Source organism: Manis pentadactyla, chromosome 13, assembly GCF_030020395.1.
Source record: "Manis pentadactyla isolate mManPen7 chromosome 13, mManPen7.hap1, whole genome shotgun sequence".
NCBI classification, from domain to species: domain Eukaryota; kingdom Metazoa; phylum Chordata; class Mammalia; order Pholidota; family Manidae; genus Manis; species Manis pentadactyla.
The window spans coordinates 55,267,946-55,284,255 of NC_080031.1; positions in this window are offsets into that span (position 1 = coordinate 55,267,946).

Consider the following 16,310-nt stretch of genomic DNA (forward strand, 5'->3'; position numbering starts at 1 on the left):
TAGATTCCAGCTATCACCCTACCAAGCTGTTACAATATCTTGACTATATTCCTTATGCTATACATTACATCCCGGTAACTTATTTATTTTACCATTGGAAGTCTGTCCTTTCTTTTTTTTTTTTTTTTTTTTGTGAGGGCATCTCTCATATTTATTGATCAAATGGTTGCTAACGACAACAAAATTCTGTATAGGGGAGTCAATGCTCAATGCACAATCATTAATCCACCCCAAGCCCAATTTTCGTCAGTCTCCAATCTTCTGAGGCATAACAAACAAGTTCTTACATGTAGAACAAATTCTTACTTAATGAATAAGTTACATAGTGAACAGTACAAGGGCAGTCATCACAGAAACTTTCGGTTTTGCTCATGCATTATGAACTCTAAACAGTCAGTTCAAATATGAATACTCATTTGGTTTTTATACTTGATTTATATGTGGATACCACATTTCTCTCTTTATTATTATTATTTTTAATAAAATGCTGAAGTGGTAGGCAGATACAAGATAAAGGTAGAAAACATAGTTTAGTGTTGTAAGAGAGCAAATGTAGATGATCAGGTGTGTGCCTGTAGACTATGTGTTAATCCAAGCCAGACCAGGGCAACAAAACATCCACGTATGCAGAAGATTTCTCTCAGAACAGGGGGGGTGAGGTTCCAAGCCTCACCTCTGTTGATCCACAATTTCTCACCTGATGGCCTCCCTGCGACTGTGCCTGTCTTAGGTTGTTCCTCCCTTGAGGAATCTTACCCGTCTCTGGCTAACCAGTCATCTTCCAGGGCCATACAGGGAAATGTGAAGTTGGTAAGTGAGAGGGAAGCCTTATTGTTTGAAAAGGTTAGCTTTTTACTTCTTTGCATATTTATGCCCTGTGGCTTCTATGCCCAGCATTTGTCTTGAGGTATCTTTACCACTTGGAGGAGTTATGATACTCGGTAAATTTGATATGAGGCACGAATTCTATTTAAGGGTTGTAATTAGGAAGGAAGAAGAAAAGCTATAGAAGTAGCAGACGGAAGAAAACATGGGAAGATTGATTATTTCTTTGACATATCTTCTTGTAGAGTAACTTCAGCATATATAGGTTTTAAGCTACTACTTAAATTGCGCACACACATTAACATAATAGGAGTATAGTTACATAACCAAAGCATATCTGTAATTACCAGCCATCTCCAGTGAAACCGAGAAAACCATTAAGGCACCTTAGGCATTTGTGAAAACTTATCTATGATATGGTGGATATTCTCCAACTGAACTTGAACAGTCTGAGAGAAATCAGACAAATTAAAACAACCCATTCGTGGGGACTGTTCACATGCCATATGTTCTTTTAACAGCAAATAGTCTGTAGTTGTAAGAGTTTCGAGCGCTACAATTTGCACTTCTCCAAATTCTTGCTTGAGTTCCAACAGTATAGATTCAGTCAAATTTGTTGTTTTACTGTATGCACAGGCCAGCTTAGATATCTCCTTCCTCATTCCGATGGCAAGTCCAGGAACTGGTGGGATGAGTGCATCTACAGCTGTAGCAGTGTGTGGATCTTTGTTGGGGTTTTTTGATGATCATCTTCTGGCATGAGTCTTCCAGAGAGTGCTGATGTTGGAAGTTCTTTTTCATATCGTGTCTTAGTTCATTTTCGGGGTAGCCCAATTAGGCTTTGATCCTCTGTATAAACACAAACAGACCCTTTGCCTACACTTTTATATGCCCTTTATACCCTTGTGTAGAACTCGTTGGAGGTTACCACACAGGAACTGCCCTTTTTTTTTTTTTTTTTGCTTTGTTTTTGGTATCACTAATCTACACTTACATGATGAATATTATGTTTACTAGGCTCTCCCCTATACCAGATCTCCCCTATAAACCCCTTTACAGTCACTGTCAATCAGCATAGCAAAATGTTGTAGAATCACTACTTGCCTTCTCTGTGTTGTACAGCCCTCCCTTTTCTACTACCCCCACATGTATGTTAATCTTAATACCCCCCTACTTCTCCCCCATTTATCCCTTCCTACCCACCCATCCTCCCCAGTCCCTTTCCCTTTGGTACCTGTTAGTCCATTCTTGAGTTCTGTGATTCTGCTGCTGTTTTGTTCCTTCAGTTTTTCCTTTGTTCTTATATTCCACAGATAAGTGAAATCATTTGGTATTTCTCTTTCTCCGCTTGGCTTGTTTCACTGAGTATAATACCCTCCAGCTCCATCCATGTTGCTGCAGATGATTGGATTTGCCCTTTTCTTATGGCTGAGTAGTATTCCATTGTGTATATGTACCACATCTTCTTTAACCATTCATCTATTGACGGACATTTAGGTTGCTCCCAATTCTTGGCTATTGTAAATAGTGCTGCAATAAACATAGGGGTGCATCTGTCTTTCTCAAACTTGATTGCTGCGTTCTTAGGGTAAATTCCTAGGAGTGAAATTCCTGGGTCAAATGGTAAGTCTTTTTTGAGCATTTTGATATACCTCCATACTGCTTTCCTCAATGGTTGAACTAGTTTACATTCCCACCAGAAGTGTAGGAGGGTTCCCCTTTCTCCACAGCCTCGCCAACATTTGTTGTTGTTTGTCTTTTGGATGGCAGCCATCCTTACTGGTGTGAGGTGATACCTCTTTGTAGTTTTAATTTGCATTTCTCTGATAATTAGCGATGTGGAGCATCTTTTCATGTGTCTGTTGGCCATCTGTATGTCTTTTTTGGAGAACTGTCTGTTCAGTTCCTATGCCCATTTTTTAATTGGGTTATTTGTTTTTTGTTTGTTGAGGCATGTGAGCTCCTTATATATTCTGGACGTCAAGCCTTTATCGGATGTGTCATTTTCAAATATATTCTCCCATACTGTAGGGATCCTTCTTGTTCTATTGATGGTGTCTTTTGCTGTACAGAAGCTTTTCAGCTTAATATAGTCCCACTTACTCATTTTTGCTGTTGTTTTCCTTGCCCGGGGAGATATGTTCAAGAAGAGGTCACTCATGTTTATGTCTAAGAGGTTTTCGCCTATGTTTTCTTCCAAGAGTTTAATGGTTTCATGGCTTACGTTCAGGTCTTTGATCCATTTTGAGTTTATTTTTGTATATGGGGTTAGACAATGGTCCAGTTTCATTCTCCTACATGTAGCTGTCCAGTTTTGCCAGCACCACCTGTTGAAGAGACTGTCATTTCGCCATTGTATGTCCATGGCTCCTTTATCAAATATTAATTGACCATATATGTCTGGGTTAATGTCTGGATTCTCTAGTCTGTTCCATTGGTCTGTGGCTCTGCTCTTGTGCCAGTACCAAATTGTCTTGATTACTATGGCTTTATAGTAGAGCTTGAAGTTGGGGAGTGAGATCCCCCCTACTTTATTCTTCTTTCTCAGGATTGCTTTGGCTATTCGGGGTCTTTTGTGTTTCCATATGAATTTTTGAATTATTTGTTCCAGTTCATTGAAGAATGTTGCTGGTAGTTTCATAGGGATTGCATCAAATCTGTATATTGCTTTGGGCAGGATGGCCATTTAAACGATATTAATACTTCCTAGCCACGAGCATGGGATGAGTTTCCATCTGTTAGTGTCCCCTTTAATTTCTCTTAAGAGTGACTTGTAGTTTTCAGAGTATAATCTTTCACTTCTTCGGTTAGGTTTATTCCTAGGTATTTTATTTTTTTTGATGCAATTGTGACTGGAGTTGTTTTCCTGATTTCTCTTTCTGTTGGTTCATTGTTAGTATACAGGAAAGCCACAGATTTCTGTGTGTTGATTTTGTATCCTGCAACTTTGCTGTATTCCGATATCAGTTCTAGTAGTTTTGGGGTGGAGTCTTTAGGGTTTTTTATGTACAGTATCATGTCATCTGCAAATAGTGACAGTTTTACTTCTTCTTTACCAATCTGGATTCCTTGTATTTCTTTATTTTTTCTGATTGCCGTGGCTAGGACCTCCAGTACTATGTTAAATAACAATGCAGAGAGTGGGCATCCCTGTCTAGTTCCCGATCTCAGAGGAAATGCTTTCAGCTTCTCGCTGTTCAATATAATGTTGGCTGTGGGTTTATCAAAGATGGCCTTTATTATGTTGAGGTACTTGCCCTCTATTCCCATTTTGCTGAGAGTTTTTAACATGAATGGATGTTGAACTTTGTCAAATGCTTTTTCAGCATCTATGGAGATGATCATGTGGTTTTTGTCTTTCTTTTTGTTGATGTGGTGGATGATGTTGATGGACTTTTGAATGTTGTAACATCCTTGCATCCCTGGGATGAATCCCACTTGGTCATGGTGTATGATCCTTTTGATGTAGTTTTGAATTCGGTTTGCTAATATTTTGTTGAGTATTTTTGCATCTACGTTCATCAGGGATATTGGTCTGTAGTTTTCTTTTTTGGTGGTGTCTTTGCCTGGTTTTGGTATTAGGGTGATGTTAGCTTCATAGAATGAGTTTGGGAGTATCCCCTCCTCCTCTATTTTTTGGAAAACTTTAAGGAGAATGGGTATTATGTCTTCCCTGTATGTCTGATAAAATTCCGATGTAAATCCATCTGGTCCGGGGGTTTTGTTCTTTGGTAGTTTTTTGATTACCGCTTCAATTTCTTTGCTGGTAATTGGTCTGTTTAGATTTTCTGTTTCTTCCTGTGTCAATCTTGGAAGGTTGTATTTTTCTAGGAAGTTGTCCATTTCTCCTAGGTTTCCCAGCTTGTTAGCATATAGGTTTTCATAGTTGTCTCCAGTAATTCTTGGCATTTCCGTGGGGTCCGTCGTGATTTTTCCTTTCTCGTTTCTGATACTGTTGATTTGTGTTGACTCTCTTTTCTTCTTAATAAGTCTGGCCTGAGCCTTATCTATTTTGTTTATTTTCTCGAAGAACCAGCTCTGGTTTCATTGATTTTTGCTACTGTTTTATTCTTCACAATTTTATTTATTTCTTCTCTGATCTTTATTATGTCCCTCCTTCTGCTGACCTTAGGCCTCATCTGTTCTTCTTTTTCCAATTTCGATAATTGTGACATTAGACCATTCATTTGGGATTGCTCTTCCTTTTTTAAATATGCTTGGATTGCTATATACTTTCCTCTTAAGACTGCTTTTGCTGTGTCCCACAGAAGTTGGGGCTTAGTGTTGTTGTTGTCATTTGTTTCCATATATTGCTGTATCTCCATTTTGATTTGGTCATTGATCCATTGATTATTTAGGAGCGTGTTGTTAAGCCTCCATGTGTTCGTGAGCCTCTTTGATTTCTTTGTACAGTTTATTTCTAGTTTTATGCCTTTGTGGTCTGAAAAGTTGGTTGGTAGGATTTCAATCTTTTGGAATTTTCTGAGGCTCTTTTTGTGGCCTAGTATGTGGTCTATTCTGAAGAATGTTCCATGTGCACTTGAGAAGAATGTATATCCCGCTGCTTTTGGATGTAGAGTTCTATAGATGTCTATTAGGTCCATCTGCTCTACTGTGTTGTTCAGTGCTTCCGTGTCCTTACTTATTTTCTGCCCAGTGGATCTATCCTTTGGGGTGAGTGGTGTGTTGAAGTCTCCTAGAATGAATGCATTGCAGTCTATATCCCCCTTTACTTCTGTTAGTATTTGTTTCACATATGCTGGTGCTCCTGTGTTGGGTGCATATATATTTAGAATGGTTATATCCTCTTGTTTGACTGAGCCCTTTATCATTATGTAGTGTCCTTCTTTATCTCTTGTTACTTTCTTTGTTTTGAAGTCTATTTTGTCTGATATTCGTACTGCAACCCCTGCTTTCTTCTCACTGTTGTTTGCTTGAAATATGTTTTTCCATCCCTTGACTTTTAGTCTGTGCATGTCTTTGGGTTTGAGGTGAGTTTCTTGTAAGCAGCATATAGATGGGTCTTGCTTTTTTATCCATTCTGTTACTCTGTGTCTTTTGATTGGTGCATTCAACCCATTAACATTTAGGGTGACTATTGAAAGATATGTACTTACTGCCATTGCAGGCTTTAAAGTCGTGGTTACCAAAGGTTCAAGGTTAGCCTCTTTAGTATCTTACTGCCTAACTTAGCTCGCTTATTGAGCTGTTATATACACTGTCTGGAGATTCTTTTCTTCTCTCCCTTCTTGTTCCTCCTCCTCGATTCTTCATATGTTGGGTGTTTTGTGCTGTGCTCTTTCTAGGAGTGCTCCCATCTAGAGCAGTCCCTGTAAGATGTTCTGTAGAGGTGGTTTGTGGAAAGCAAATTCCCTCAGCTTTTGTTTGTCTGGGAATTGTTTAATCCCACCGTCATATTTGAATGATAGTCGTGCTTAATACAGTATCCTTGGTTCAAGGCCCTTCTGTTTCATTGAATTAAATATATCATGCCATTCTCTTCTGGCCTGTAGGGTTTCTGTTGAGAATTCTGACGTTAGCCTGATGGGTTTCCCTTTATAGGTGAACTTTTTCTCTCTAGCTGCCTTTAACAGTCTTTCCTTGTCCTTGATCTTTGCCATTTTAATTATTATGGGTCTTGGTGTTGCCCTTCTTGGATCCTTTCTGTTGGGGGTTCTGTGTATTTCCGTGGTCTGTTCGATTACTTCCTCCCCCAGTGTGGGGAAGTTTTCAGCAATTATTTCTTGTAAGATACTTTCCATCTCTTTTCCTCTCTCTTCTTCTTCTGGGACCCCTATAATACGGATATTGTTCCTTTTGGATTGGTCACACAGTTCTCTTAATATTGTTTCATTCCTGGAGATCCTTTTGTCTCTCTCTATGTCAGCTTCTATGCGTTCCTGTTCTCTGATTTCAATTCCATCAATGGCCTCTTGCATTCTATCCATTCTGCTTATAAACCCTTCCAGAGTTTGTTTCATTTCTGCGATCTCCTTTCTGGCATCTGTGATCTCCCTCCGGACTTCATCCCATTTCTCTTGCGTATTTCTCTGCATCTCTGTCAGCATGTTTATGATTCTTATTTTGAATTCTTTTTCAGGGAGACTGGTTAGGTCTGTCTCCTTCTCTGGTGTTTTCTCTGTGATCTTTGTCTGCCTGTAGCTTTGCCTTTTCATGGTGATAGGAATAGTCTGCAGAACTGGGACGAGTGACGGCTGGAAGGACTTCCTTTCTTGTTGGTTTGTGGCCCTCCTCTCCTGGCAGAACAGCGGCCTCTAGTGGCTTGTGCTGCGAAGCTGCGCGCAGACAGGGTTTCTGCTTCCTGCCCGGCTGCTATGGAGTTAATCTCCGCTGTTGCTGTGGGCGTGGCCTGCCTCGGGCAGCTACTCCAATATGGTGGAGTCTCGTTGGAGCAGGAGCGGCTGGGAGGCTATTTATCACTCTAAGGGGCCTCCCTGCTCCCTGCAGCCCAGGGTTTAGGGTGCCCAGAGATCCTGGATCCCCTACCTCTGGATTAAGTGACCCGCCCTGCCCCTTTAAGACTTCCAAAAAGCACACGCCAAAACAAAACAACGCCCACCAAAAAAAAAAAGAAAAAAAATTTTTTTAATTAAAAAAAAAAAAAAAGTTTTTAATTAAAAAAAAAAAAAAAAAATGTGGTCGTTCGTTTTTCTTTATTCTGCAGTGCCAGCCTCAGGCCTCTGCTCACCAGTCTTTCTGCCCTGTTTCCCTAGTATTGGGGTCCCTATCCCTTTAAGACTTCCAAAAAGCGCTCGCCAAAACAAAACAGCAAAAAAGCAAAAAAAAAATGGTCTCGTGCTTTTCTTATGCCCTCTGTTGCCCAGCCTCCAGTGCCTGCTCACTGTTCTTGCTGCCCTGTTTTCCTAGTATCGAGCGCCCTGCACTCTGGCCCGGATGGCTTGGGCTGGGTGTTCGGCAGTCCTGTTCTCCGTCTCCCTCCCGCTCTGCCTGCTCTTCTCCCTCCAGGAGCTGGGGGGGAGGGGTGCTCGGCTCCTGCGGGGCCGGGGCTTGTATCTTACCCCCTTCGCGAGGTGCTGGGTTCTCTCAGGTGCGGATGTGGTCTGGATATTGTCTTGTGTCCTCTGGTCTTTATTCTAGGAAGGGTTGTCTTTGTTATATTTTCATAGATATATGTAGTTTTGGGAGGAGATTTCCGCTGCTGTACTCACACCGCCATCTTCTGCCCCTCCCGACTGCATTCTTGACAGTACTTGATGTTTCTTTTCTTTTTTCTTATTTGTTCTTTGTTTTCTTTTCCTTCTTTTACTTACATAATAGCTTTCCAACAGGTATGAAGGTTTATTTCATTGTTTTTTTTTTTTTTTTACCTAAGGACCAGTGGTGTTGGCCATCATATCATGTGCTCATTAGCCATTTGTTTATCTTTGGAGGAATGTGCATTTGAATCCTTTACCCGTGTTAATTTTGTTGATTTTTGTTGTTGAATTTTGGAGTTATTTATGTTATATTTGTATATCCTATATACAGAACATTTTCTCCAATTACATTAGTTGTCTTTTTGCTCTAGAGAGGTTGGTTATCCCTTGATGCAGAAAAATTGTATTTTCGAAAAACTTTTAATAAGGCCAACTTTTAAATTTTTTCTTTTGAAGCCTATAGTTTTTTTGTCCTATCTAAAAAAATCACTGATCGCTCACTGCAGTGACAATTTTCCCCTATGTTTCTTTCAAGAAATTCATGGTTTTAGTTCTTATTTTTAGGTGTTTGATCCATTTTGAGTTAGTTTTTGTATATTATATGGATAATGGTTCAACTTTATTCTTCCACATCATCCATGTGAGAGTTTACCTCTGGATTCTCTATTCTATGCAATTGTTTTGTCTTTTTGTAAATACCACACTGTTTTCTTTATTATAGCTTAATAGTTGATGGTTAAAATCAGGAAGTGTGAGTCCTCCCACTTTGTTCCTTTTAAAGATTTTGTTTCATGAAGATTTCTTCATGCTGTTAATGTGGTGCATTACATACATTTGTTTTCATATGTTGAACATTTTTGACATTCCAGAAATAAATGTAACTAGGCCATGTGTATGATCCCTTTAATGCGATGTTGATTAATTCTATTCAGTAGTATGTAATGAGGATGTTGCATGAAGAATCATATCCAGAACATATTTTCTTATAGCATATTTTTCTTACCTTGCAGTATCCCTTTCTGCCTTTGGTTCTAGGGAAATGCTGGTCTATTAGAATGAGTTAGTAAGTCCATTCCTCTTTTTTTTGGAAAAGTTTGAGAAGGACTGGTGTTAAATCATTTTTATATGTTTGGCAAAATTAATCAATGAATTCATCTACCAGTGATACTCTTTTATTGAGAGGTTTTAATTACTTATTTTGCTTTTTAATTAATTATAAGTGTACTCAAATTTTCTAATTCTTCATGACCCAGTTTTGGTGTAGCTTTTGTTTCTAGGGATTTATCCATTTAAATGAGGTTATCCCATATTTTAATATATGATTATTCATACTATCATCTGATAATTGCTTTCATTTTTGTAAAATTTATAATAATTTACATACACTAATTTCTGGTTTTAATATTTTGAGGCTTTCCTTTTTTTCTTGGTCAACGTAGCTAAAGATCTGCTAATTTTCAAAGAACCATATTTAGTGCTGATGGGATTTTTTTCTGCTCTTTTTCTCCATGTAATACTTTATTTAAATTTGTTCTTATAAATATGTATTTCTTCTTTGTGCTAGGTTGAGTTTTATTTTATTTCTTTTTCTATGTCTTTATGCATAAAGTTTGGTTGTTGATTTAAGATATTTCTTATTTTTAATATAAATATTTTAAAACTTCTCCACTTAGCACTGATTTATATACATTCTGTAAATTTTATATGTTGGATTTTCTGTTGTTGTTCTCCTATGTCTCTAGGTGGTTTCTTAATTTGCTTTGTGATTTCTTAAACCTCTTGGATTTTAAGAGTGTGTGTTTCATTTCCATTTATTTGTGAGTTTTCTAATTTTTCTTCTACTACTTGTTTTTAATTTTTCTATCACTAATGTACAATTACATGAGCAACATTATGGTTACTAGACTCCCTCCATTATCAAGTCCCCACCACATACCCCATTACAGTCACTGTCCATCAGCATAGTAAGATGCTATAGAATCACTACTTGTCTTCTTTGTGTTGTACTGCCTTCCCTGTGCCCCCCACTACATTATGTGTGCTAATCATAATGCCCCTTTTTCCCCCTTACCCTTCCCTTCCCACCCACCCTCCCCAGTCCCTTTCCCTTTGGTAAGTGTTAGTCCATTCTTGGGTTCTGTGAGTCTGCTCCTGTTTTGTTCCTTCCATTTTTTTCTTTGTTCTTATGCTCCACAGACAAGTGAAATCATCGGATACTTGTCTTTTTCCACCTGGCTTATTTCACTGAGCATAATGCCCTCTGGTTCCACCCATGTTGTTGCAAACAGTAGAATTTGTTTTCTTTTTATGATTGAATAATACTACATTGTGTATATGTACCACATCTTTCTTCTACTACTAATATCTAGCTTTATTCAGGTTTTATCAGAAAAGATAAATATTTGATCTTGATTTAAACATTTAAATTTATTACACCATACCTTGTGACCAGCCCAGCCATGCATTCTATCCTGAAGACTGCACCATATGAAATTGGGACAGTTGTGTACTCAGGTATTGTTTAATGGAGTCTTCAGTATATTTCTTTCAAGTCCAATTGGTTTACAAGTTTTCCAAGTTCATTATTTTCCTATTGCTATTATACCTGGTGTTTCTAACCATTATTGAAAGAGGGATATTGAAATCTACAACTATTATTGTAAAGCTACTATCCATTCTTGCAACATTTGCATCCTATATTTGGGATGTCTGATGTTTTGTGTATATAAGATTGTAATTGTTAAATCTTCTTAGGTAATTGCAGTTTAATTAGTATACAATGTTCCTGTTTTACAAATTTTTGACTTAAATTCTACTTTGTTATTAATATTAATATTAATATTATTTTATCCTGTGTTGTCTGATAATTCTATGGCATTAGTATTTGGCTAAACTGTAGCCAAAATTAGCACACCTTTTTCTCTGGCTACATTTGCAGGGTCTTTCTTTCTTACATCCTTTTACTTTCAAGCTATTTATGATCTTATATATACAAAGTGAATCTCTAACAGATAGTATTCAGTGACATTTCTACAAAATCCATTTACAAATCTATACTCTTGATTAGGATTTCAATCCACTTACTGTTAAAGTAGTTATTAGTGAAGAATAAATATCTTTGCCATTTTCTATTTCTTTATGTATATCTAATTATTTTTTATTATTATACTCCCTAGTACCACCTTTCATTGTGTTTAGTTGATTTGATTTCATTGTGAAATGCTTTGATTCCCTTTTATCAACTTTTGTATCTCTTCTCTAAGGTTTTTATTTTTAGTTACCATGGTGATTACATATAATATCTTAGAAGTTTAACAACTTAATTTGTATTAATACTTACAGAAGTATTACTTACATACATAAATTCTACTTCTATACAGGACTGAGCCACTTAAGGTTACTGATATCACAAAATAATTTTTATATCTTGTGTACTAATACTATTTTTATGAATTTATCTTTAAAGATTAAGTCAAAGTATTTACAAATCAGTATGATAGTACTATTGATTTTTATATTTTCCTATGTATTTAACTTGCTAAAGATCTTTAAATTTCCACACGGCTCCAAGTTACAGTCTATCATCATTTCATTTAAACCTGAATTACTCTCTTTGACAGTTTTTGTAGAAGGCCAGTAATGATAAATTTTATTTGGTTTTGTTATAAGACTGTCTTTGGGTGTCTCTTTTCTAAAAGGAAACATTGCCCAGATATAACATTTTCATTTCCCATAAATATTTTTCCACCATATTGAATATATTATCTCACTGTGCTCCATTCTCCAAGGATTCTGCTAAAAAATCAGCAAGTATTCTTATTGGGAAGTACTTATTTGTACATGGGAAGTAACTTATTTCTGTCTTCAATATTATCTCTTTGTTTTGACAGTTTGCTTAAATGTGTCTATTTGTGAGTCTCTGTTTATCCTTTTTTGGATTTATTTAGTTTCTTGGATTGTATATTAAAATCTCTCTCAAAGTTTGTGAATTTATGTCATTTTTCATTCAAATAATCTCCATGCATCTTTCACTCTCATCTCCTTCTGGGACTCCCATAATAAATCTTCGATTTAAATTTGTAAGTGCCACATATACCTTTGGCTATGTTCACTTTTCTTCATTCTATTTTCTTTCTCATGGTTAAACTCTCAAATTAGGATTTGCCTGTTTGCACTCTCATTATTTTTATATGAATATAAAGCTTTGTTAAAAGCTTCTGTTGTGTATTTCAAGTGAATTTCTCATTTTTTCCAAATCTTCAGTGTGAAAATTACTGTTTTTTTATTTTTAGACTTTACAACTTTTTATATTATCATTTTATTTATATAAAGTATCTTAAATACATTATTTTTATTTTCTGTTAAATATTTGACAGAGTCAATTTTGTTAAGTATATCCAATTTCTGAGATTCCTCAGGAACAGGTTATCCCAGTGTATTTTCTTCTCATGAGTGAACCATGTTTTCCTGTTTCTATGTAAACTATGTGATTGTTTTTGCCGAAAACTGGGCATTTGAAATAAAACTCACTTCTCCCAGTTTATGCAAACTGCCTCTCTATTATGACAGTCCTTCACTACAGTGGGGCTGATTTCAGTTTAGGGAATAATCCAGGCAATATCCAAAGCCTTCTGAGATTTTTCTAAGCATGTATCTTTCCTTAGAACTATGGAAAATTCTAAATTTTCCATTACATATGACTTCTCTAGAATGATGTATATGCCATAGGACCCCATCTAATTTTTCCCTGAGCTATTAGTCTATCACTGGACTCTATTTCAGTGTATTGCTGCAGTCATCTCTGTGTCTTCAGTGTCTCTGAAGATTCCCTGAGAAGTGTCTATATTTCCTCTTTAGATGCGATTTAAGTGGAACCTAAACCAGTGCTCCAGGTGGCTGCAAGAGAATTTAGATATTTGCATGTAAGGTCTGCTTAGTTACCAGTTGTTTGAGGGAAGAACCTGAACATTTAGCTGCTGCCTGTTCCAGCCGGGAACAAGCAGCAGCTAAATGTCAGGTAGCAGCAGAAGGAATGTGTGGAAAGCGGTGAATAAAATTGCCACTATTGCTTGATTAGACATTCACTTGGTTGTCATAGACCTTTGAGTGTTTTGCAGCTATAAGCTTAGTTTAGTCATTTCCTCATTTGTTTGATTTTTGTTTAATGGTTCTATGAGTTAACAGAAGCTTGCACATTCCAAGTCCATTATATTTCTTATTTGAAATAAAAAATGTATAAATTTTGACAATATTTGAATAAGGAATTTTTAGTTTCACAGTAAAATTGAGAGGAAGGTACAGAGACTTCCCACATTTCTGTTGCCCTCACACGCAAATCTCACAGTATTATTAACATCCTCCAGAAGGGAGGTACATTATATTTGTTACATTTGATGAATCCACACTGACATATCATAACCACCCAATGTCCACAGTTTTCCTTAGAGTTCGCTCTTGGTGTCGTGTGTTCTATAGCTAAGGACAAATGTATGATGATGTATATCCATCATTATGATATACAGAGTAATTATTGCACTAAAATCTTCTGTCATCTCCTAATTTATTCTTCCACTGCCAAAATCTCTGGCAACCACTGAACATTTAATGTATGCATAGTTCTGTTTTTTTCAGAATGTCTTAGGTTTGAAATCTTTATACAACTTTTCATAATTGCTTCTTTCACTTTAGGTATGTTTACATTTCCTCGATGTCTTTTCATGCTTTGGTAGTTCATTTGTTTTTATCTCTGAATATTTCATAGTCTGGATGAACCACTTTTTCAGTTGACTCACTGAGTGACATTTTGTTTGCTTTTAAATTTGAGGAATTATAAATAAAGCTGTTATAAAACTCCATTTTAAATTTTTGTGTGGAAGAAATTTTTAATTCCTTTGGTTAAATAGCCAAGTTAATGATGCTCTGTTAAGTGGTAAGAAATTCTTAGTTCTGTAAGAGACTACCAAATTATCTTCCCAAGTGGTCACACCATTTTGTAACTCCACCAGCAGTGAATGATAGTTTCTGTTGTTTCAAGTACTTGTCAGCATTTAGTGTTGTCAGAATCATGGATTTGCACCATCTGACAGGCAGGTAATGGGGACATATCACTGTCTGGATTTGATGATATGATATGAAACATAGTTTCATATTCTTACCATGTTTATACCTTCTTTGATGAGGTTCTTTTTTATTGAAATATACTTGATATATATTTTTTCAGATGTAAAGCAGTGAATCAAAAAATATATACATCACTAAATGCTAACTATAAGTATAGTTATCATCTTTCAACATTGAACAAATATAGTATATTTGCCTATATTCCTTGTGTTTTACTTCCATCCAAGTAATTAATTTACTTTATAATTTGAAGTTTGTACTTCTTATCAGTTTCTTTTCCTCATTGTTGATTTTAAGACTTCTCTCTTTATTTTAATAGCAATCCTTTATCAGATGTGTCTTTTGTAAAGACTTCTATGAATTTGTGGCTTGTCTCTTCCTTGAATTTGTTTTTCAAAGTAGAGTTATTAATTTAAATAAATCTTGCTAATTTCTTTTATTTCATTGACTATGCCTTTATTTTTCTTACCAATTTTTTGGCAGAGGGTTTTTAATACTATTTATTTATCATTTTTATTTCCATAGGATCTGATGCAATCAACTCTTTCACTTCTGATATTGTTAATTTGTGTGCTTAGCCTGGCTAGAGATTTACCAATTCTGTTGGTAGTTTCAAACAATCATCTTTTTTCTTTCATTCACTTCTTTATTGGTTTCCTGTGTTCAATTTCACTAAATTATGCTCTTATTCTTTTTATTTCTTTTTTCTTTACTTCAGATGTAATTTGATATTATTTTATTGTCCCTGAGATGAAAAAATAGTTTATTAATTTTAGATCTTTCCTCTTTTTAAATATATGCACTCAATGCCATAAATCTCCCTGTATGTACTGCTTTCTTTGCAACTCATACCTGTTGATAAGTTGTCTTTCCTTTTGTTTAAAGATATTTTACAAATTCCCTTGAAATGACATTATTTACACATATATATTGCACAGGTACATTGTTTAACCTCCACATATTTTGGAATTTTCTTATTTTTCTTATATTGATTTCTGACTTAATTTCCCCTGAAAAATGACATTGCATGATTTCTCCTCTAGTTGAGGTGTATTCTATGACCCAGAATGCAGTCTATTTTGGTGTACATTCTATGTAAGCAAGCAGAATGGGTATGGTGTTTTTGGTTGAAGTAGTCTATACCTGTATAGATTTTATTGTTCAGTGTTAAACTGGTATAATTTTATATATCTACTTACATTTTACTTATGTTGCTTATATTTAAAGTTTATTTTTTATAGGCAACATATGGTTGAATATTGTTTTGTAATATTTGCAGCATTTCAAAATTAATTGATGCTTTAGACCATTGATATTCAAATAATCTTATATTACTGGATTAATATATATCATATTTAATACTGTTTTCTATCCATAGACTTTGTTCTTTGCTCCTTTCTTTGCATTTAACATTTTCTGCCTTTATGTGACTTTTATGATTCCATTTTTTTCTCTCATTTTTATGAAGTAAGTTGTTTTATTTTTTTCATAGTTGCATCAGAGTTTGCAATACAGATATATAACTATCTGAAATCTACTCTAAAATAATACTATATGTGGTCAAGGCTACTTTTAGCATGTTATAATAGCAAAATAATTATAATTCATCCCTCTTATCATTTGTATCCTTGCTGTCATTATTTTAAATTATATATAAGCACACATATGCATAAATGGTATGTATGTAATCATATATACTTGGGTACATTGCTGTGATTGCTATTTTGAACAAACTGTTAACATTTAGATCAATTTAAGAATTAAAAAAATGGGAGTTGGATCCAAGATGGTGGCATAGAAAGAGTCTGAGTCCACATCCTCCTGTGTGTTCACCGAAAGTTCACCTGCACACCCACACACCTACCCACCTACACACCTAAACACTGACACACCTGCACACCAACACACCCGCACACCTACACACCTATACACCAAATTTTCCCCCACACCTATTTATCCCAGGGGATAGATGTCTGAGAGTATGCCTACTTCACGAGATAAAGTAAAATTGAACAATGTCAGGAGAGACAGAGATGCAGAAATGGAGTAAGAACAACCACCAGTCAGTGTGGTCCTGGAGTAGGGAGGGTTATTACTGAAGTACCTGAGCACAGACCCACCTGCCATGGGCACTGAAAAGTTCGTATGTGTGAGGGTTTAAACTCAGCCACCAAATGGCACAAAACT